At 33.6% G+C, this 23057-nt stretch overlaps 1 protein-coding gene across 1 annotated transcript in view; it reads left to right on the top strand.

Annotated features, from left to right (window-relative positions):
- Nucleotides 1–10507, top strand: part of LOC150102439 (1-phosphatidylinositol 4,5-bisphosphate phosphodiesterase classes I and II-like) — a 900535-nt gene extending 890028 nt beyond the window's left edge. Inside the window, exon 35 of the mRNA XM_090399636.1 lies at nt 8067–10507. The gene's annotated coding sequence lies outside the window, so the exon portion shown is untranslated. The remainder of the gene's footprint in view (nt 1–8066) is intronic.
- Nucleotides 10508–23057: the final 12550 nt, after the last annotated feature.

The following is a 23057-nucleotide window of genomic DNA, read 5'->3' as shown; positions in this document are numbered from 1 at the left end:
TGATGTTGTCCAATCTTTATGAATTTCTTGAAGATATTAATTTAGTAAACCGAAGAATCAAATTTATCCTGGAAGTGGAAGACAACAATTATCTTCATTTTATAGATGTCCTCATTCTACATCAACCAAGTGGTAGTCTACAGTTCTCAGTATACAGAAAACTAACTCATACTGGTAATTTATTTTTATTTTTATTATGTTGGGCCCATATACAGAAGGTTGGCTGGTCAACCTATAGTATGTTAGTACCGTATATGGGTGATGGGTTGTGAAAGGAGAAACTTGTTTACATTTGATTTGAATGCCTGTATATTGTATTCCTTGGGAAATACATCAGGGGGAAGATTGTTCCACAGTACTGCAGTAGCAGGGATGAATGAGGAGGAGAAGAAACTTGTTATGTGGGTTTCGAGGTGTACTGTAAAAGGATGTTGGGCAGCGCTACGTGTTCCAATGGGCTTGGTACATGGTGGGGTGAATTATTGATGCTGTTTCAGATGAACCTTTCCCGTGAAAGTATTTATAGAATATACGGATTGCAGAGACCAAGTGTCTATGTGAAAGTGGGAGGAGCGAGTTGGTGAGGGATGGGTCATTTATTAGTCTAATTGCTCTCCTCTGTATTGTGTCAAGCATTTTGAGGGAGCTTTTTGGAGCTCCACTCCAGATGTGAGAGCAGTATTCGAGAGTGGAGTGGATTTGTGACTTGTATAGTGTTAACAGCTGTTTAGAGGTGAAGTGGCGTCTTGAGCGAAACAGAAAACATAGTTTTTTGGAAGCTGAGGATGCAATGGTTGTGATGTGTTTATGCCAGGAGAGGCTTGATGTCAAGATAATTCCGAGAAGAGAAATTTCGTCTTGTCTGTGAATTTGAGTGTTATCGAAAACAATGCTGGGGGATAATGATTCTTTTTTGTGAGAAATAAGACAGAACTTGGTTTTACTAGTGTTGAAGTTGACAAGGTTGTCTGAACCCCATCGGAGGATGGCTTGGAGGTCAGAATTAAGGGCAGTGGTGGTTGATGTTCTGTGGGTTGAAGTGAGTTGTGTAGGGTAGGGTTTGTCAAATGAAAGGGAGGAATGTAGTGTGCTGTCATCTGCAAAATTGTGTATTGGGTTAGAGGTCAACTGAAGTAGGTCATTGATATATAGAAGTAAGAGTGTCGGTGAGAGAACTGAGCCTTGAGGGACCCTGGCATTAGCTGGATGGTGAGAGGATATAGAGCCATCTACCATCACGTATAGTGTACATCCAGACAGGAAGCTGGCAATCCATCTGCAGAAGTCTTGAGGTAGTCCAAATGATGGGAGTTTGCTTAGTAAGCCTTTGTGCCAGACTCGGTCAAAGGCTTTGGAGATATCAAGTGCAACGACTTGGGATTCGCCAAATTTCTCCATAGTGTTTGTCCAGTGATAGATGATGTGTGAGAGTAGACCTCCTGTTGAACGGCTTTGGCAGAATCTGTACTGGTGGTAGCCGGGTACCTTCAAGGTAGATTAGGATTTGAGAATTTATGATTTTCTCTTACTTTAGATAGGACTGAAGTGAGTGAGATAGGGCAGTAGTTAGATGGCAGTGATTTGTCACCCTTTTTGAATATAGGCCAGTTTCCAGGTTTTGAGATATATACCAGTGGAATAAGAGAGTGTGTACAGGTTACATAGGATAAGAGTCAGTTCAAATGCATAGACCTTCAGGATAATTGGAGGAATTACATCTGGGCCAGGAGGCTTTTTTGTGTCTAATTTAGACAACAGGTTTGTGATGTCTTTTTGGCAAAAGGATATAGGGGGCATTGTATGTTGGGCAGTTGGAATGACTGGAGGGCATTTGCCATTGTCAGTTATGTGTGCAGGAGACAAAGTGTGATGCCAGGAGGTTAGCTTTTTCTATGGGTGATGTTGCAAATGGGCCATCTGGGTATGATAGAGGTGGAAATAGTGTAGGGCTGATTCTAATACACTAAATACACTGATTCTAACTCTCATCATCACCCTTGTCAGAAATATGGTGTAATCAAATCCTTAGTTGAGAGAGTTCATGAAATTTGTTCTACAGATTCCCTTCTAAACAAAGAACTGTTTATTATAAGAACTACGTTTATTACTAATGGTTATAATGAAAAACTATTGAAAAATAATCGATAATTATGGCCATCATCCTAACCCTTCTCAAGAAGAAATTATGCACCGGATTTGTTGTATTACAAATTTGTATTCCATATGTTAAGGGACTTTCAGAAAAAATAGCAAGATTACTTTGACAGATTAACATACAAATCATTTTCTGTCCGGTTTGCATATTTAATACATTCCTTATCTCATCAAGAATACATTTTTGTTAAAGAATCCAACAAATCCGGTGCAACAAATTTAGCAAGCTATGCTTTATCTACAAAACACAGGATTCAGTGGAACAAACCCAAAATGTTACACGAAAGTTACTTTCTTCTGGAAAGACTCTACAAAGAAAGTTGTGAAGCACACATTCACAACCTGAACCTGAAGAAAAGCAATTGCTTAAAACTTTCTCAATTTTGGAAAGTTATATTAACTGATACTCACCATTCATGTGTTCCTTAATTGTAATTAAATTTTGCTTATATTTAAAATAATTAACTAAATTAATTTATTGTAATTTATTTTGAATATCTATTAATGCAGGAGCCTCCGCAGCTCAGTTGTTATAGATGAAGCCTTTTGGTCGGAAAGACCTGAGTTCGATTCCCATCAGTGACATGGGGGACCTTTATCGGGTCTCTTTCGACAAAAGGTGAGTCAGCTGGTCTCATAAGGAGGTAGGGGATTTTTTCACCCAGAAACTAAGGTTTTTCGTCCCCCAGAACAGGCAAACCAGTCCTGTGAACACACATCCACAGATGTAAGACACACTGGGAGGAATAGGACCAATTACCTTATCCTCGAGACGGTTACAGTTGCAAGAATAAGGAAACCTCGACACCGTAGAAGAAGAGGATTAAGAAAGAAATCTATTAATGCAGATGGAGCTATTCTCCTGTAGTCTATAGTGCACATAATATCACATGCTTTCAATTAAATTGTTGTTCTTTTTAGAGTTTTCCTATAACTGTATTGACAGTGGCTATGAAACTTAGCTGAAAATTTTATAAATAAAAATATTAAACATAAGTGATTAATATCTTATGATGCATCCACTAGCACATGTAGTGTGCATCCAGTCAGAAAGCTGGCAACCCAATTTCAAAAGTCTTAGGATAGACCATATGATGGGAGCTTGCTTAATAGGCCTTTATGCCACACCGAGTCAAAAGCTTTGGATATATCAAGTGTACCCACTTGCAATTCACTAAACGTTTCTGCTGTATTTGTCCAGAGATAGATAACTTGCGAACAGATCTCCTGTTGATAGGCAGTGGTGGAATCCATACTGGAGGTCATTTTGGTGGCTTCAAGGTAACATAGATATTGATCTCTCTTTCTCTCTTACTTTAGAGATGAATGAGGTGAGAGAGAGATTGGGTGACAGTTTGATGATAGTGATTTTTTGCCCTTCTTGGGAATGGATTGAATATAGGCCAGTTTCCAGGCTCTGGGGTAGATATCAGTGGAGTAAGATAGTGTAATATTTTTTATTATCTGTGTGTTTCTCCTTGCACTGTCTTTTGTTTTAATTATTAATTTTGTTATTAATTTCTGTTCATACTCGACTGCACCTTTGTTAACTTTATATGTGTTACCAGTCCAGCCCCTAATGCCTTACATAACTCTGTTATACTTCACCCCTAATATAACCTTATTCTACTTAACAAAATCTCTCAGTTAATCCTTCATAACCTTATCCTCTATTCCTACTGAAAGTAAACAGACCTTAAGCCTTCAGCCTATCTATGAAAAACAGGTCACCTAACTTCTCACACTTCTCAATCAGAAAAATTTATTTGATTTTATGACTGTACCATTCTAATTGAATTTTATATTAGTCTGAGAATTTAGGGAAGGAACACAGGCAAAATCATAAGTAAATTACATATATTCATGCAGCTAATCATGGCAGTTCTCTATCTAATTGGCACTCAGGTTTGCTATTTTTTTTTTTAGAGATAGTGCATTGGCAAATGATCAGGCAAGATTGTTAATTAAACATAATATTTTAACTAGTAAGAGATTACAATACACATACTCAAGGGGAGAAAATATTTCTCTCAGCCTATCTATACTTAATAGGTATAATACACGATTGACTATTTCACATATAACATTCACTTAGCCTCATCTCATTGCTAAACTATCTACAATAAATAGGTAGCTGTTCCCTGAATTGAACTTAAACTAAATACTTCAGTCTTATATACAATTATACAATCATTTCACCCATACATAACCATAACACAACGTCTAACATTTCACTAACACTTTCCCATAAGCACTTTCATTACACATGCTAATTCTAATTATACTTATCTTAAACATTAACAAAACATGCTCACTTACAGTACTCTTTTACATTGTCAGTCCAGTCAGTTGAACAAAGCTTCAACATGGATAGCTTGACTCTGCGTCTTTATCCTTGGTTATGATTGTCACTTGGACGATGTGGTGGTTCTTGCTATGGAAACTGTCCGATACAGTCAGGGTGATTTCCCATCGACACGGCCACTGCAATTCCTCATCAGGTTACTGGAAAGGGTCTGCTGAAGCCTCCGTTATGTCCGTGGGTAGTCGCATTCTCCTGGCACATCCATGCATCCAAGCAGAAGCTTCCATGATTACAGCCTCGCCTCCACACACCTGGAACTAGATCTTCCGAGATAGGGAAAAACTTAGAACCAAAAAAAAGTTTTCCATCCCTTCTCAGTCCTCTTAAATATCTTTTTTTTTCTTTGTTCCAATGCTATTGTGTCCAGGATTACATCACTTTGGGCCCCTTCGTTCGAGTATTTCTATCTTGGGCACTTATTTATTATTCGCAAGACTTTGCAAACATTTGTTTTTGCAAATACAAAAATTGTATGTAAACCCTTCTCTTTGGGTTTACATACAACTTTCAATGGAATTTAATTAGTGCATTTTATAATAAAATAAAACATTTATTCAATTACTACATCATTTCTATTAAAAATGTCTGAAAACCTCTGTAAAAATCAAGCTTGATAAGTTAATTAATTTAATTTATTGCACAATAATTTTACAATAGCATAAACAGGCAACACTCAGTTGGACAATATTCTTCTGATCTCTTTCTGGCAGAAGGATAGTGGAAGTATTGAGCATGTAGAAAAAGTAGGAAACTAGGCAATTGGCTTGGCTTTTTCTGTGGATGATGATGCAATAGAACCATCTGCTCATGACAGGAGTGGCTCTATACTTTTATCCACTCTCTTTTTCCTATTCATAATGACCTATCACCAATGAAAGGACTCTCCATTAATCTTTTTCATTTAAACATGCTTTGCATTGTACATATATTTTAAGCCACAAGATCATAACATTTTAAACATTGATATCCTTGCCATATTTTCAATGGGATGTGAGGACAACCCTGTCAACTTCACCACTACCAATTCTCTCCTCACCTTTGATAATGCTGAGATCCCCACCAGAGATCAAATATCTCTTCTTAAACTGACTTACACCTGTCATAAGAATATCACATCCATAGCCTTCTCTACCTCCAAAAGACTAGCTGTCCTTTTTCTGTCCAAGACATTATGTCTAAGGATTGCTAAAGGGTCAAAGCTGGATAACTGGGAGGAGACTTCCACATATCTATTTAAGGAATCGCTACACGAATCTGCTAATGCATAGTGCACACCATTAGTAGATTCGTGTATCCGATAAATACCTAAATACATGAAAGAGGATAGACTGGCATTTGAGATTTAGCCAACTGAATTGTAGTCTTGTTGACTTGTACCAAAATAAAATGATGGTACATGATGCAATTTTGTACTAGCTGGACAATGCTGTGACATCCTTTCATCTTTGCAAAATTTAAAATAATGGCAGTATAAGTCCTCGTGAACTACTATTCTTGTTGAAAGCAAATTATGAAGATAAGAGTGCACCTTAACAAATCCATGCTGACACTCATATATATATTATCTTCATCTGACCAATTTTGTATCTAACTTCTCAGTAATTTCTCCAAAATCTTGACAACTATAGAAGAAATACAAATTGGTCTATAGTCTGTTTCTAGTCTACTATCACCCTTATGCAATAGCAATATCTCTTCTTGCACTCTTTAAGCAACTCTTCCATTACTTCCATTGAAGTAATGGAAGTAATGAAGAGTTACTTCCATTGAACAGCCAGGTCAGTGCAGCTGCTATGGATGCCAGCTAACCAGAATCACTGACAGCTCCATACTTTACATCCCTCACTGATCCAGTCATCTTGCTTACATGCATTCCTCACTCTCTTTCCACTGCCACTCTCCTTCTTATTCTCTCACTTGCCTACCATCCTCTCATCTTTCTATCCCTTGCTTCTGTACTCTCTTGACTTCCTCTCTTTCTGCCTCTTGTTTGCCTCACATCAGTTAGCCTTTCAAGTCTCCTAGTCTCTCCCTCCATGCTCTCAACTCATTTTTCATACCACTTCCTCTCTTTCATCACCTCTCGTCTCCCCCCCCCAAGCATCCTACCCTCACTTGACATTCACTGATACAATCAACTCTGTCCCTCACAACCTCTGAATCACTAGTTACTCTACATAATGTTAAAGACATCACCACCTCATGCTCACCCTCGATCATGCTACTCGTAAATCTCTCTCTCTTTCTCTGCAGGTATTCACTTATTTCGATTGCACCACTATTGCTGTCACTAAAACCAGAAATACTAATATCAAAATCATCCGGCTCTTCCCATTGTTTACATTTCATATAGTCTGTTGTGTTGCACATGCAGCACAACAGCTTGCTGATGCTATGCCTATGGCACATATGCTTCTTATATATGATACTGTACAAAATGTACAACCTTCAAATGGTAGCTGCCATAATTGAAAGAACGAAAAACAGTATATCACAATGTCATGACATTTGTGAGCAGAAAATATTTAGTAGAAGTGTTTATAAATGTTTCATTAAAAGGGTTCATCAAGTTACCAATGCTGCTGCTGAAGGCATTAGTAACTTAATTCACTGTTTTTTAAAATTTCAGAAGATTTTAAGACTAATTTTAGAGACCTCTTTTTAAGGCTAAATATATTCTAATCTATGGTAAATTACAGTTATCCAGGATAAGTGATGAGGAAAATCATCTTTATAATAATGGTAATAAATTCTTCTTTATTACCATCTGACTGTGAGTTTGAATTCAACTATGACCTGGAAATCTTATGTAGTAGATGATTTTTATTGCCTAATGTGCAAACATGACTTTGCTTATTATAAGCTTGAAGTACTATGTTCGGTTTTAGAACAAGATTCCAAATTATCATAATCTTTCATTAGAAAAGCACCTCCATAGGTGCAATTAGAAGAATGACAGCACATTACGCTCTTCATTTGAAAAAAAAATCCTGATTTTGATTCTCATTGTAACAAGAGAATCTTTATGTGGGATTTTTCAATTGAAGGTAAGTTAGCTGATCTCATAAGGGTAGCAGGATTTTTTCTCCCAGAAACTCTGGTTTTTCATTCTGCATACAGGCAAATCAGCCATCAGAACACGCAATTTACTGACAAAAAATATTGTTTGTGGTGGTGAACAGTAGACAGCATTGATGGTAGTTGCATGTAGTGGGAAAATTAAGCAGTAGGAGGGGACAGTGAGATTTGTCTGTGGTGGAGTAGAGTTGACCGCCCTCCTGCAATGAGTCCTTAGAGGTGTCACATAATAATAAAAACAATAACTGATGACAATTAATTATCATAGAAGACTAATTATGACAAGCTAAGCTGCCATTGCCACTCATTAATCAGGGTTTGCTAGGATAGCAGGGCATTAGTATTTAAATAGTAGAATGAAATGCATGTATAATAGCATATTTTCTAATGAACATCTCAACTTGATCTATGCTTAGAAATGTTCTTAATTGAAGATATTATGTAAAAAAGAATTCCTTTATCTTTTAAGGAGATCAAGAGGATTTGGCAAATACTGCTAGTTGATCCCAACTTCTGTTACCCCCTCTGGCAGCAGAACTAGTTGGCTGAGTGGTGCTCAGAGTTCTGTAGCACTTTAGTGGCTCACTTGCAGGATATGTGCTGCATCTCAGAAGAGTAACATCATTAATCACCATTCCATAACTTTTAGTAACTACTCGTATGGTTGTGTCAACCTCATGGTGTCAGTTGCAATGAGGAATAAAAAATAAATAAAAAAAGAGTGATCCTTAACTTTTATGTTACTTAAAACTGCATGAAAAAATGGTTATACAATGTATCCAGGTGCTTAAATAGTGCCAAAACAGCTGCAGCACCTCTAGTTGTGACTAATTATTTTCACTGTGTTTTAACTGGCACATCTGATTTGTTATGTATAAATTTCTATTTATTTCTTATTCATGAAAACTGTATCAGCAGTTGCATAAAATTACTTCACTTCAGTCTCAATCATTGCAAGATTTTAAATTTCTCATAATCAGAGATCACAGTGCAAAGTCCAAGTTACTTTATCATGAAACTTTTCTACTTTAAATTGGTACAACAGTTTTAAAAAATAAGATATAATTCAAAATAAATCATTATTATTCAAATTAATTTTTGCCAGTTTATAAATCTGTAATTATGTTCCAACCAATAATTATATTGTGTACTAAAATACAACAATATTGTATACTAAAGTTTCCTTCATAACATATGTCATTGTGAACATTTTAGTGGCATTTGTTCTTGTTTCTTTTTTTTTTTTTTCTTTAATGTTTTAAAATCAGTTCATGTCTTTTGCTTGTGCAAGATGTGAATGAATTTTATTCTAAAAAAAAATTGCATTTACAACTCCAATATAATTATGCTGTTAATAATTAGAACTCAGTATAGTGAAACAAAAATTACTATAAAAGTAAGCATAATCAGTTATTAATACAGCATTGTCTTCTCGACTGGATTTCTACTAAAAGCATAAAGCAATATTTATAATGGAAGAAATGCAAACATTATTTTTTTATTAATATCTTGGCTTATGTAAAAACAAAAGTAACTAAGTTTTAATATAAATAGTGATATTTGATCACTGTTGTAAGGCACTGCCACGTATGTGACATCATTTGTACTACTAACTGAAGTGCTATACAAAAAGAGTTGCTAACATTATTTTTAATCTTGCCATTCATATTTCAATGTAACTCATTCATAAAGTGATATCTTATTAAACAAATACACACACACACACACATACTTACATATATGCTTTTATATAATTTCTTACTTCAAAAATATTAACATGGTATAGCAAAACTTTCAGTAGAGTTTAATAGGCAGTTTTCTGCTTAATTTCCAGATCACTGTGCTGATAATCATAATTCATTTTTTTTAAATTTTGAGCATACCAGAAAAAAAAAAGCGAAACTTAAGTCTTTCATATGCATTTTTTGGAACTTTTAACTCTAGTATTTTTATTTTTTTTAATCTAGTTTCAGTATTTTAGCAAACACACTTTTTATTACATCATTGCCAAAAGTTCATTTCAAATAATGATCTTCCACTGAAACGGGAAATATATCTAACTAGGCTTTCAGAGTGCTATTTTGGTGGATACTGTACAAAACCATTGGGGTAGTGATTTTCATTACAGTTGCATTACTTCCCAATGATAAGAAAGATGTTATATTTACTAGTTCACTTATGTAAAAATTCAGAAAATGTAAGAAACTATACCTGATTGTTCAATTTTTAAATGACATTAGAATATTTTAAGAATATATGTACAGTAAAATAATACTTTTTAATAATTCATTCCAAATCTAACCTTTTGAAGGTTTCACTCATTCGTTTATTCATTGTTCATCAGCAGTGATACATTCCTTTGTGCCATGTCTTGAGAAACTGCATAAATGAGAAGTATATGTGAACTATATTCATTTTTCCTCTTTGTAAAGACTTGTTATTTCATATAAATTACTTCAAGGGCATATGCATTTATGTTATCTCTCATTTTAATACTTCTTTTTTGCTTTGATAATGATTGTTAGAGATACAGCATAAAAGAGCTAATTATTAGAAGCTAAAAAAAAAAATGAAGTATGAATACATTTTAAAATATGGCAATATTAGTAAATTTATTTGCTATCTAGAATATGTCAGAATACCTATAAGTTATGAATGAATAGTTTTTCACAACTTTCAAGCAGAAATAAATAAATACATGAAATTGCATAAAATAATTATATTTAATTTACTTTAGTATTAATTTCAGATTGTTTGCTTAGTTTTCTCTTAAATATGTTCACGAAAAAAATTAATTAATCTATTTCTATTGTTGTGATTGGAAATAACATTCTCAATTGGCATATTATAATAAGAGCGAAAAAGTTATTAAGGTGTATTTTATGCAGATTTGTTTTCTCCTATTAAATTCATTTGTGAGCTTAAGTGCTTTATGGAACTAATAACGAAATAATTTTTTATCATATATTATTGTATAAATATGTATATATATAACAGAAATGACAAGTGAGAAATTAAAACCGTTTTATGTATTTCTCCCAAGTAACTTAGGTTGGTTATGAGCATATAGTCTATCTTGTTTCTATCAAAGTTGCCCAGTAAACAGAAAAAAATTTTATATACATAGAAACCTCTTGAGGGAACATATATTTTCTAGAAATTTAAGCAGCATTTTAACCTTCAATTATTATGTTATCCATAAAAACCAATACTATATATTAATAAATAGAGAAAAACAATTACAACATTAAATTTGTAAATAATTACACAAATATGTAAGTATTAATCAATGGAAATAGACCTTTCCAAGTTTTTTTTTTCTTTCAAGTCAAATATCAATTATCCAGGGTAATAGATTAGATGTGTTAGAAAAACTATAAAAATTTATGTAATATCCTGCATAATATGTCAGCATTACCATTCTGCTATTCTGTGAAATATATTCACCAACCCATAAAAAGATCATTAAGAATCAAATTTAGCATTTATATTAATCTCATAATATTTTTTTAACTTGTTGAATTCCATGGATATTTATATATCCATGGAATATATAAATATACATTCAACTCTCATTATAGCAAGCTCATAGGGACCATGGGAATAATTTGGTATAGTGGACAGTTTGCTATATTAAATTTGTTTTAGCATATCATTCTACCTATTGAGTTTTGGTTGGGACTTTCCAGTAGTTTATTACAGCGGTGTTTGCTATAATGAGAATCAATTGTATACTGTTTTCTAACATCTTAAAAATAAGCAGTAACAAAAGAAGTTAAATTACTTAATGATGAAAATTAATGCAATATAATAATTTCTAGTCATATTTTTTTTAGTTTAAAACAACTGAGTAATCAATCATCAAAAGCGATATCAGCCAACACTTGACTGTTTTTATACTAGTTCATGATTTTCCCCTCTCTTTCATTTCTTTTTAAATTTTATATATCATATAAATTTGCTATTTATAAATTTATTATCAGTAATTGGTCTTATGTGGCCTATCAGATATTACATGAAAAAATATTTTTACTTATTCTCATGAGTGTTTTTAAAAATTCTATATATTTTCTTACATCACTGACAAGTAATTTGTTTGCACTTGTTTATGAGGTAAGTATTAGTGGTTATCAGACAGATTACGACTTGAAATGGATTCAGTTTGTGTGTTATCTAATATTTGACAAGATACTGTTATTGCCACTTCAGTACCAGAGTATATATGTATGTAATGCCTGTTATACATTCTTTCATACTTGTCATTGTTGTAATGCAGCTGCATTATTTCCCACCCATATTTTATGCACAATAAGATGTACAGATTTGTCCAGGACCGCTCTATGTATAGTGTGTTAATAGACAGTGTTTAAGTATTCTTATGTATATAGTTGTACTATTTATTCCTGTAATTGAAATGGTGATGGTAATGTTAACCATGATACCTTTGACAACCTGACGATTTTTTAAGTTTTAATAAAAAATACATAAACAGTGTTGTCTTGATAGTTTTGATGTAAACAAAAATATTTATTTGGAGTTAGTTGTTGGTGTCTGTTAAATTTATTTTCTTATATGGAGCTTAGCTGTAAAGATACATGTTGTCTTGCATTTCCCTGCTTAGGAATACTTGTGCAATCCTGTGATTGCTGCACCATGCTATGTACATTTCTAGGTAATTTGCATAGCATTTGAATTTAGTTTTAACATACTGTATATAAATATGCAGAGTTGTTACATGTTTTCCAAGCACATTTTTCCCCCAAATTTTATTACAAAATTTTATATGATAGCATTTAATGATGAGTTTTAGTGTTGTTTTTGGTTTAATGAACTTTTGATATATAATGCTTTCTGTGCTGTCCTCCATTAATATTTGATATAAATGCCAGAAATATCTCATTAGATATTTAATAATAATATTTACTATTTTTTATGGATTATTTTTAAGTTGTAAATGAAGTATTTTATATTTTTTACTAGATCTGAGATCTTTCCTCTCTGCAGTATCAGCACATGGCAACCTTTTACATTGTTTTGATAGTGTCAGAACAATGTCAGTGATATGAGGTGCTGTAAAATATCATGTTAATAACAAAAATCAAAACTTCCTTATTATACATCATCATAAAGTACTGTGTCTATACATATTATTTATATATATATATATATATATATATATATATATATATATATATATATGTGTGTGTGTATTGCTTGAATGATCCAGTATCCCTTTTCTAATATCACATCTATTAGCACTAATCCAGTGCATAGTGCATTGAACCAATTAGTCAGCTACAAAAATGAAATCTAATATTCAATTAAATGGACTGAAATTTGGCACATTAGCTACTCTTCGAGTATAACTAAACTGTTACCCTCAAAGTAAATTGTTAATTGATGATGTAAATTTTGCATCTTTCTATGATAATGACTTTTGATCTCCAAAGAATCTCATTTTGGTGACAGCAAAATTTAATTTCAAATTTGAGTTAAGTAATCTCTGTATTTATTTCATTTTTTTTTTTAAGTCCATGGACATAATGGAAGTAGTGAACAGCAGATTAATGTAATATTCATAATCACAAATGCTGCTTGATTTTAATATTACTAAGTGCAGAATGTAATGCTACATACCTTTTTTGGATCTCTGCTCCACTGACTAATGAGATTCAAGATATCTGGTAATAGTCAACATTAACCTTCGGCTTTCAGGGAATACATATTATAAAAGTAATAAAAATCACTTTTGTAAAAAGTTACAAAATGTTGATACTATGCAGATATTGCACAGCATATTTCTGCTATGATGATGTTTAGGAGGATGCTAACAAACAGAGATAAGAAAGCTAGTATCAAATGTTGATAAGAGACTACACCTGGGCTATTACTTACAAATTGGTTTTGTAAGTACACCTGATTTTTCACTATGATGAGGCAACTTTGGAGAGGAGCCAGAGATGCGTAACTAAGGCAATATCAGGGGTTTGACACTGGTCTTAAGAAGGATAAGACAATGTAAAACTGCAGAGCTTAGTGGATAAGCAAGGGAGATGTGATATGACAGAAACATGTAAGTTGATGAGAGGATTTTACCCGAATATTATTTTTTTTTTTTTTATGATAGTAAAAGCTATAAAGCTGAGAGTGGAAGGAGGGAGAGAGAGAGGAGAAACAGAATACCATCGCTGTAAGTTGAATACGAGTGGCAAGCAGAGAAAGAGTGAAGAGTAGATTTTTTTTTACACCTAATCAATGAGTAGAATACATTATCATAATGTGGAAAATTAACAGTGATGCCAATTTAATAAATAAATCTAAGGTATTAAAATTTGGGCTCTACAGGTGGAAGGTTGCATACTCTATGGGTAAAACTATGCTAGAAGAAATAGAGGAAGGAAGAGATTCTGGTGTGATAGCCAATGAAAATTTGAAGATTAAGGCATATATATATATATTGCAAAGGTGGTGAAGATAACCCAAAAGACTGCTATAATACAAAGGGCAATGACTAGCAGAGATAAAAGAGTGTGATTCCATTATATAAAGCACCTATCAGACCACATCTGCATTATTGTGCTTAGATCTAGTCAGTGGAATTTTAAGGGAATGAAGTAACCTTGGAGAGGGTGCAGAAACAGATAACAAAAATGATCACGCCTGCACAATGTTGGTAATGAAAATTAGACTGAGGAAATGCAAGCTGCAGTGTTTGGTGGATAGAAGATGATGGGGATAATGTGATTGAGACATTTAAACTACTGAGTGGTGCTGATATGATTAGACACACTGTGCAGATTTTTCATATGGTAAAACAATGGGAAGGAACAAGAATAGACTGAAGGCATGCAGACTTCAGAGTTTGATGGATAGAATACAAAAAAGTGATATGATTTACAGGATTGACACTACATTGGTAGAAGGGGGGGGGGGGGTAAGTAAGAGGATGAGAAATGGCTGTTTTGCATGGAGCAAGTTGTTAGACCATGGAATACATTGCCCAATATGGTGGTAAGACAGCAGATGGTGACCAACTTTAAGATGTGGTATAATAGACTGTGTTGTCTAAGATGGGCCTTCCACAGTGAGTCTATTATAATTCTTGTATTATAATAATATGTCAGGGATTGGGTGGAGATTCCTATGATGAGTTAACAGACTCTTCATGGAGATTTGCTAATAATTTTCACACTCACAACATCTTGATAATGAAATAATATTAATATTAGTTTAAACTAAAGCTATTCGGTTATCAGAAATAAAATTTTACCATCCATTTGTTTGCATTGCACTAATTTACTGAGCCAAATAATAATTACTGATAATATCCTAACATATATAAAATTAGAAATGAGCATGACACAAAAAGATTGCAAATGTGGTGGATCAGTAGTTCTCAGATGGCAGTCCAAAAACATAATCATCTTAATATCTTTTTATGTAATAAAATAGTTTCAATTCCTTGGCAGTGACAAATTCATCTTATGTGGCAATTATTAAGTATTCAGTACTGTTTATTTGTCAGCAGTCAAGATATATAGCACAGTAGTAAGATGGTGTCATTAATAAAGGAGATGTAAAGATCCTGCAGAATGATATAATGTACTTGACAATCTAGGTAAAGGATAATGATTACCAGTTCAGTGTACCAGAGTATAAGTTATGCACTTAAGATGAAATGATTACAAGTTGTATGTTATACTAATTGAACTGGGTTGCAAGAAATGAATGAGACCAGGGAATTGGAGGTGATTTGAACAAGGAGTTTTATTTCAGAGGGCATATCGCAAAAGTGGACAAAATAGTTCAAAGGATCACATGGATGCTGAAAAAAATACACCAAGTAGGGCAGGATAAGGAAGTTATTATCCCTCTTCATGAGGCTTAGGTATGACCACCTCTGGACTTCTATGCACAGATTTAGTCACCTGGGGAGGGTTTCTTGATATGTGAAAATATTATTATTAAGAGAAAAGATTATTATGAGATATTAGAGAGGATTCAGAGCTAGTAAGCAAAACAGTGACTGGTCAGTGGAATGCTCCCTTTAGAGATAAGATTTGTGGGTTACATAGTTTACTTGATAGGCAGAAAAGAGGGGTATTATAGACACATAAATTATTAAATAGGTTTTATAAGGTAGGTGCTGAAGAAATGTTCCATTTCATGATGGAGACAGCAGAGAACATGAGATGACCACTGAACATTGTGTTAAGTGTGTGATAGAAACTTCAAGCCCTCTCTCATAAACATTCGGTTTCTGCTTTACGCCTTTTCTACAGATACTTTCATGGACAGTGCCCTGCTGAATTGGTCACTATTATTCCTCTACTCTCCTCCAAAATCATTAAAACAACAGCCACTGCTAACCAAACCTTTCCATCTTAAAACTCACCTAACTAACTTCATTGCCTCTTCTTTTATTCCATCTACTTCTGTCTTTTGAAACAGTTTCCCCCAATCTGCCTTCCCCAAAGATCATAATCCCCAGCTGTTCAAGTAAAATGTGAACAGACTCCTCCTTTCTTCTATTCCTCTTGCCTGCTATACGTCTTGTGTGTGGACCAGATAAAAATAAACTAACTTCTGGTAGAGCACCATGCAACTGTACTTAACTGATCCTCCAGTTTTATGACAAGTGGATTGTCCATTGTGATCAGATAATTGAGAAATTGCTATATAAAGATAATAACAATAATACTTTCAAGCACTGTTTTTTCAAGTCTAACCTATCTCACAAATATTCCTGAGAATTGAAAGGGAAGGGGATGGGAAAGCAATATTACACCATTCTGCACTTAAACAGAAGGCTAGTAAAAGAATAAAATAATGTTAATGGCATGTTATTTTGTTACCACTGTGTTGTAACATGATATCACTATGTTGCAATAATCTATAAAAATACCTGGGTGTTTCAAAACATGCAAACCTCAACACACCATTGACCAGTGGTGGCTCATACATAAGCACTGCGACACTGCAGCATTCCCAAGGAAAAAATGAAAAAATTAAATTTTGTTTGTGTTTATAAATAATAACAATGCTTACAACATTGTATAAATGCAATACAACATGTTAAAGGTTACAGCTTATGTTTCGACATTGATTGAATACTTAATAATTGGAATTGTTCAATTAACACTTTAGATTACGAAACAAATGCACTGCGATCTAACACAGTGTCGGAATTATCACGTTCGGCCAATTCCAAATAGACTGACTGATATTCATTTGCACTTGTAATTGCATGCCACAAGTGATTCCGACACTGCTTGTTTGGGCAGTGTCGCTTACAGATAAATTGTATGCATGTACGCATTATTTCTGTGAGATACGAAATTTTTATTATTGGTGTTTGTTCGTGGTGAGGGTAAAATATTTTTAATAAAGCAATTTTTTAATATGTAAATTTATTTATTAATAAATTGGTTACTGATTAGGAAAAAAAAGAATTTTTTTTTTATTATTTTGTATATGCAGCACCCCCACTTAAAATTTTCATCGGCAACCACTGCCAATGACCCAACTTTGGCTGTAATTATAGCACAACATTCCTGGGTAGACTTTCCTCTTAATGTTGATAAATAAACAATGGTATTTTAGTCCATTCTTCCATAAAAATGGTGAGTTCCTAAAGTAGAGTTGGATATATTAATCTCGTACTGAAACTAGTTCATACTCTTCACAAAAATGCTTTGCAAGATTTAAGGTAGAACTTTGTACTTTTCAATCTAACAGTTTCACTCCTATTTTTTCAAATTGTGCAGTCCTTGCATTTTGATAGGCACATTATCATACTAATGCTTAAATGGTTCATTTTCATAGTTATGATAGTGTACACAGTGCAGAATTCCCCATGTCAACATAACATTAATTGTTAATTTATCCAGACATTACTCCAACAAAGTATCCTAATCAAAACAGAAGAATCATCACCCATGTTATAACACTACTAGTGTCATACCAAAGACGGAATGACACGCTGATAAATAACATTCTCTCTACAATCTGCACACCCAAACACATCCATCTAATTTGAAATGGGTTGTATGGTGATTTGTCGCTCTCTTTCACAACTTTCCAACACTCTAGTGTATTTTCCAGTCACTGCAAGACTGCATTACATAAAGTGATCTGAGCATTGTTTGTGATGATCTTTGGTTTGTCAAGCTCTTCTGTGTACTATAAGTCAGCCAATGGGACTGACTTATTGTGGCACAAGCCTTTCAACTGCTTATCCTGAACTTCTGCTCGAGAGAATCTGCTAGTGCATGACGAGTAGATACAACTCTTTTCTTCAACACTCTATCACTCTCTTTTCATCAGTTTATGTGGTGGTCTGCTTGAATGTTCACCATAACAGTTCATATTTTAATGATATCAGCCACATTTGATCTTGAATGCTCTGATTGTGCTGAAATCGAATGAACTATTGATGACTAATATGGCAGCCTGTGATAGCATCTTGCCTTGGCTTTTAACTCTGAATAATCACATCTCATTAATAGTGTTGTACAACTGTAGTCATTTAGTCTTCATCCCTTGCCTTTTGATTTGTCATTGATACAAATGTGATTGTCATATATAATAATCTAATATAATATTCAAGTAAGTCAAATGAACTTCATTTATCTGACTTGACATAAATGCCAGAATTTACTAAACAGCATATGTATTTTGTATATTTGTTTGCATTCAGAAATTTATAAACAAAATATCCAGAAAATGAAAATAAACTACTTCCATTTTGCCCATCATAACTTTGCAAAACTGCATGCTTTCTACTCACCACAACAAAACTAAATCAGAAAATTGTAAGTGTTGCATCTTCAAATCAGTAATACTGTGGGAATGCATCTTTATAATATAGAGATGCTTTCGCTTGCAGTTAATGTTATTGAACACTAACTGCAAGCTAACTGCCAGTACAAAGCATTTAAATATACATGCATGCAAGAGCACCTCCACAGTGCAGTGAAAAGAATGACTGTAGTCTTAGGTAAAAATTGCATTTCTTTATTTTGCCAAAAGAATATATTGTTAAGAATGTATTTTGACCCACTTTCATTATTGCTAAATCTTTTTAAACCTATTTGTTATCTTTAAAACAATTTCATTTCATTTATTCTGAAAAAAAAAAAAAAAAGCATAAATTCTCCATTCTGTTAACTTTCTTGCAAATCCTTTGAAATACAAATACCTCTGCTGAATTTTTTTTTTCGTATAAAAACTGTATAGTGCAAAACTTATTATTCTCTGGACTTGTTATAGTCAAAATTTGTTTCTTAACTTGCCAAGAAATTATATTCTTGTTTAATCCTTTACCAGGTGTAAGCAAAGGAATGATAGTTTGCACATGAAGTATCTTCACAACTAGGCTACTTGTATATAGAGGCTGATGACTTCAAATTAATTGCCTTAGTGTCCCATGATGCAAAAGGATGTGCATATGCTATTCATTATGGGAGGGCCACTATCTAGACCAGTGTAAACCTTTGATGTCTCATCAGTGGTAGCCAAATCCAGAGGCGATACCAAGGTTGAATTCATGCCGAAGTCATGTGTTAAACAAGAATGTAAATTTCTTGGTAAGTTTAATTTAATTTGTAACAGTGGAAAAGCTTTTTGCAACTATCTCTAATCCAAAGTATTTTAATAATAAGGTGATACACCTTTTTGCTACTTGTATATGGAAAATATATGACTTGTGCAATTCAACCTTGGCATCTCTTCTGAGTCTAGCTCCATTGATGAGATCTCAGTAAAGGTTGAAACCAGTTTGGGTAAACTGGTTTAAATGGCCCACTCAGAATACATAGCATTACACGTCTGAAAATACACATGCTTTGCATTGTGGAATACTTAGGCAATTGATGTGAAGTTATCAGCCTCTATATACAAGTAGCCTAGTCATGAAGATACTTCACATGCAAGAGTTTGCTTACTGTTGAATAGAAGATTAAACAAGAAGATAATTTCTTGGCAAGTTTAATTTAATTTATAATCATGTAGAAAAACTTTCTAATCAAAATTAGGTTTATGAAGACCAAAGAATTTGCACTGAAATATTTCTGAGTATTTTTTTATATTTTAAAAATATGAAAAGATTTCTTCTTTAATGCAGTGTGCATTTATTTCTAATAATTGTTTTATCTTACTTTTCAACAGTGTCATTTAAATATTAAATAAAAAAATTGCCATGATAATGATGTGAATGTGCAACAAAAGTCTGATGTAATGAGCATTGTATAATGAGAAGAACATTTTAACAAGTATTTCTGTATGTGTGGTTTGAGCTGTGTGTATGACAAAGGGACCTCCCAGATGAGTCTTTGACTCCATGGGGGCTTAGGGTAATAATAATGAATATAGGTATAATAAAATAGAGACTTCACGGTATACTCCACATCAAATGTAGTTAACTTGTTTTATAAGTATGAAACTGTTATAATAGTTCATTAGAGAACAGCTCAACAAATAACCATATGAAAAATGTGCATGACTATTAATTAATAATAGCCATGCACATCATTTGTCATATTATGACTATTTGTTGGTAATATTAATGAAGTTTCTTAACCTATTTCTTCTAGATTAAATTGATGAAAGTGCTTTCTTCCCTTGAATTCCTTGATTTTTTTTTATTATATTGTACAGAGATGTGTGACATTACTGCCAACAATCTTTTGAATTACCTCTCATATAGATGTTGTATGAGACATACTGCATTTTAGTTTCTTGCCATTATGACAGTTTTTGGTAGCCTGATAACCCAAGCCAGATTTCATTGTTTTTTCATCCGTTATGTAATTTCTGCAGATTGGCCTTCATAACACAGGTGCAGCAAATCTTTTGTATGCTAGGCTTTTTTGCGGTTGGGCATGAAAATTTAAATGAACGTAATCAAATTAAAAATTTCTGTAAGAGTGAAAAGTAATTGTGATATGCTTTTAAAATGGCAATTCTGTTTATAATTTTTTTGATGAAAAGAAACTTGATGGCACCTTTGTAGCTACATGTCTGAGTCTGATTAGTTGTTTGTGGACATAGATTCCTATCTTAGCTCCTTCTTCAATGACCCAGCCATTTTTTGTAAAAGCATCAGGTATATATTCTAATTCTTTTGTTTTATGGTGGTAAAAGAGAGAGAGGGGGGGGGGGGTAATTTCTTGGGATAGGTGGAAAATGTAACTCTTCTTGTGAATGCGTGCCATATGAAGGCATCATTAAAATATCTAAATCGCTTGTTTGATCTGATGTGGTATATTGTTGCTCTTGGTAATTTACGTATGGAATCCATCCTCTGAGGGAGGGAGTAATAGTGCAATACCACACCAAGCCAAAGAAGTAGATTAGATATATAAATGTTTCCTTTCTAAAGTGATTTGCATAAGAAGAGGAATTACATTTTTTCATTCTCTATCTAAATAATATTCATATGAGACTAAACTTCATTATAGAGCTTGAGGAAAATTCTTCTTCTTCTTGAATATTCTGGTTTCGATCTCAGATCAAAAAGAAAAGTGACATCAAAATCTGATCTGGCTTATCTCACTGCCAAAGACTAACAGTACTGTATGGCAAGAAACTAAAATGCCACTTATCACATAACAGTGAGAGTCGAGTCAGAAAATCAGTAGCAATCTTACATACTCCCACATAACATAATTGATACTCGTTGGCATTGTGGCCAAAAAATAAAAATAAGGCTATGAGGCAAGTATATTATGTTAATTGCATATGTTCTACTATTAGTTTACCTTTTTTACAGTGTGAAAGTAAAATCTGCCATCTCTGTATCCACTCTTCCCCCCCCCCTCTCCTACAGTTGCAGAGATCTTATGAATGAAAGTTCCTTTTATCCTAGACAGGTCAAACCCAGTTCTATTCAAATGAAAGGCACACATATCACATTTCTCTTACAGCAGCACAGTGAAGGTGTTTAGAGTAGAATAAAATCAAATAATGATGCTGAACTATATGTGGACAGCACTTATTCATCCATTTGAGTTGAAGAGATGGGCTATGAAAGAAACAGCATTACCTTACCAATAAATTAACTGCACAGTTAACAAGAGTGGATGCGCCTGCATGCTTATCATCTGCACTTGTTCATGTTATTTATTAAATGTATAAAAAAATCCTCTAATGAACTATTTTAACCATCATAGACTTGACCATGTGTTTGTGCTTGTTCATTTATGGATTTGGAAATATGTTTGTTTCCTACCATTTAGTTCATAATTGAAGCCCATTGCTATACCAGAGAAACTTTTGATCATAATTTAATAAATTTGATGTGGAACATTCAGTTATCTCTGCTTTACTGGATTGCTCTCACACAATACTGGGGATAACTATGTAAATATTTTTTGCTTGTAATGAAAGCCATTTCACTGAAGCTGCATAAAAAAAAATCATTCTGCTACAAAGAATTTTTCATTCTTGCTTAAATGGCCTGCTTTGTTATACACCTTTCATTGATTAATATAAATGTGTCCAAATTTTAAAAAAAATTGAATGAGATAGAAATAAATCTTGCATGATATACAGCACCTATTATTTTTTACTTTTATGCATACTATATGCACATGCTGTTTGCTATGTTCGTTTAATAAACTCTAAACTTCAAATTCCTGCAGTTATTAATTTCAGGATGATTTGAAATAGTTCAATATGAGGTTTGGGATTTGCAGATGGAAGACTACTTGTTCTATTGATGAAACTAGTGGAGGAGGCAAGCGATCTTGAGGCAATAGTGGATAGAAAACTGAAGTTCTTAGGACACATTGCAAAGTTGATAGACAACTTAGAGGTCCTAAAGTACTTAGGATGTTGGATGGCACAGAGATGAGGGTGTGATGGTGCTATTGTAGGAATCTCTGATTGTAGTACATTTGGAATACTGTGCTCATATGTGGTCGCCTGAATTTGAAAGGGATGAAGGAACTGATGAATAAAAATAAATAAAAATGATATCAGAATATGTAAAATCAATTATGAGAATAGATAAAGCATATATTAGAGAGCACAACTTATAACATTTAACAGCCTGGAATACATGAGGGAATAATTGAGTCTTGAGGGGGTATATGGGACAAAGCGTAAGGATGAGCAAACAATAGCAAGTCTGGGGGGACAGCATGGGTAGAACTGGTTATTAAATGTATAACCAGTTATTAAATGTATAATCAGAGAAATGAATTGTCACACTTGTTTACAAATGCTAACAGTATCAGAAATAGGAGAGATGAAATTGTTGCATTGAGTTTCTTTGCTCGAAAATAGAGTAGGTGAAACGTGAATGATATTTAGATGGAAATACAAGTGAAAGGATATGTTTTTCATAAGGATAGGAAAGGAGGCAGGAGAATTGCTGATGATAGTGGGGGAATTATGTACATACCAGGTTAAGATACAAGGGGGGGGGGGAATAGCAGTTAGGTGGAGGTTGAAAGAA

Source organism: Typopeltis vanoorti, chromosome 10 (genome assembly GCF_054136105.1).
Source record: "Typopeltis vanoorti isolate ZY-2024b chromosome 10, IOZ_Tvanoo_1.0, whole genome shotgun sequence".
Classification (NCBI taxonomy): domain Eukaryota; kingdom Metazoa; phylum Arthropoda; class Arachnida; order Uropygi; family Thelyphonidae; genus Typopeltis; species Typopeltis vanoorti.
The sequence above is the reverse complement of the archived record's forward strand: the minus strand, read 5'-3'. Positions and strand labels throughout refer to the sequence as shown.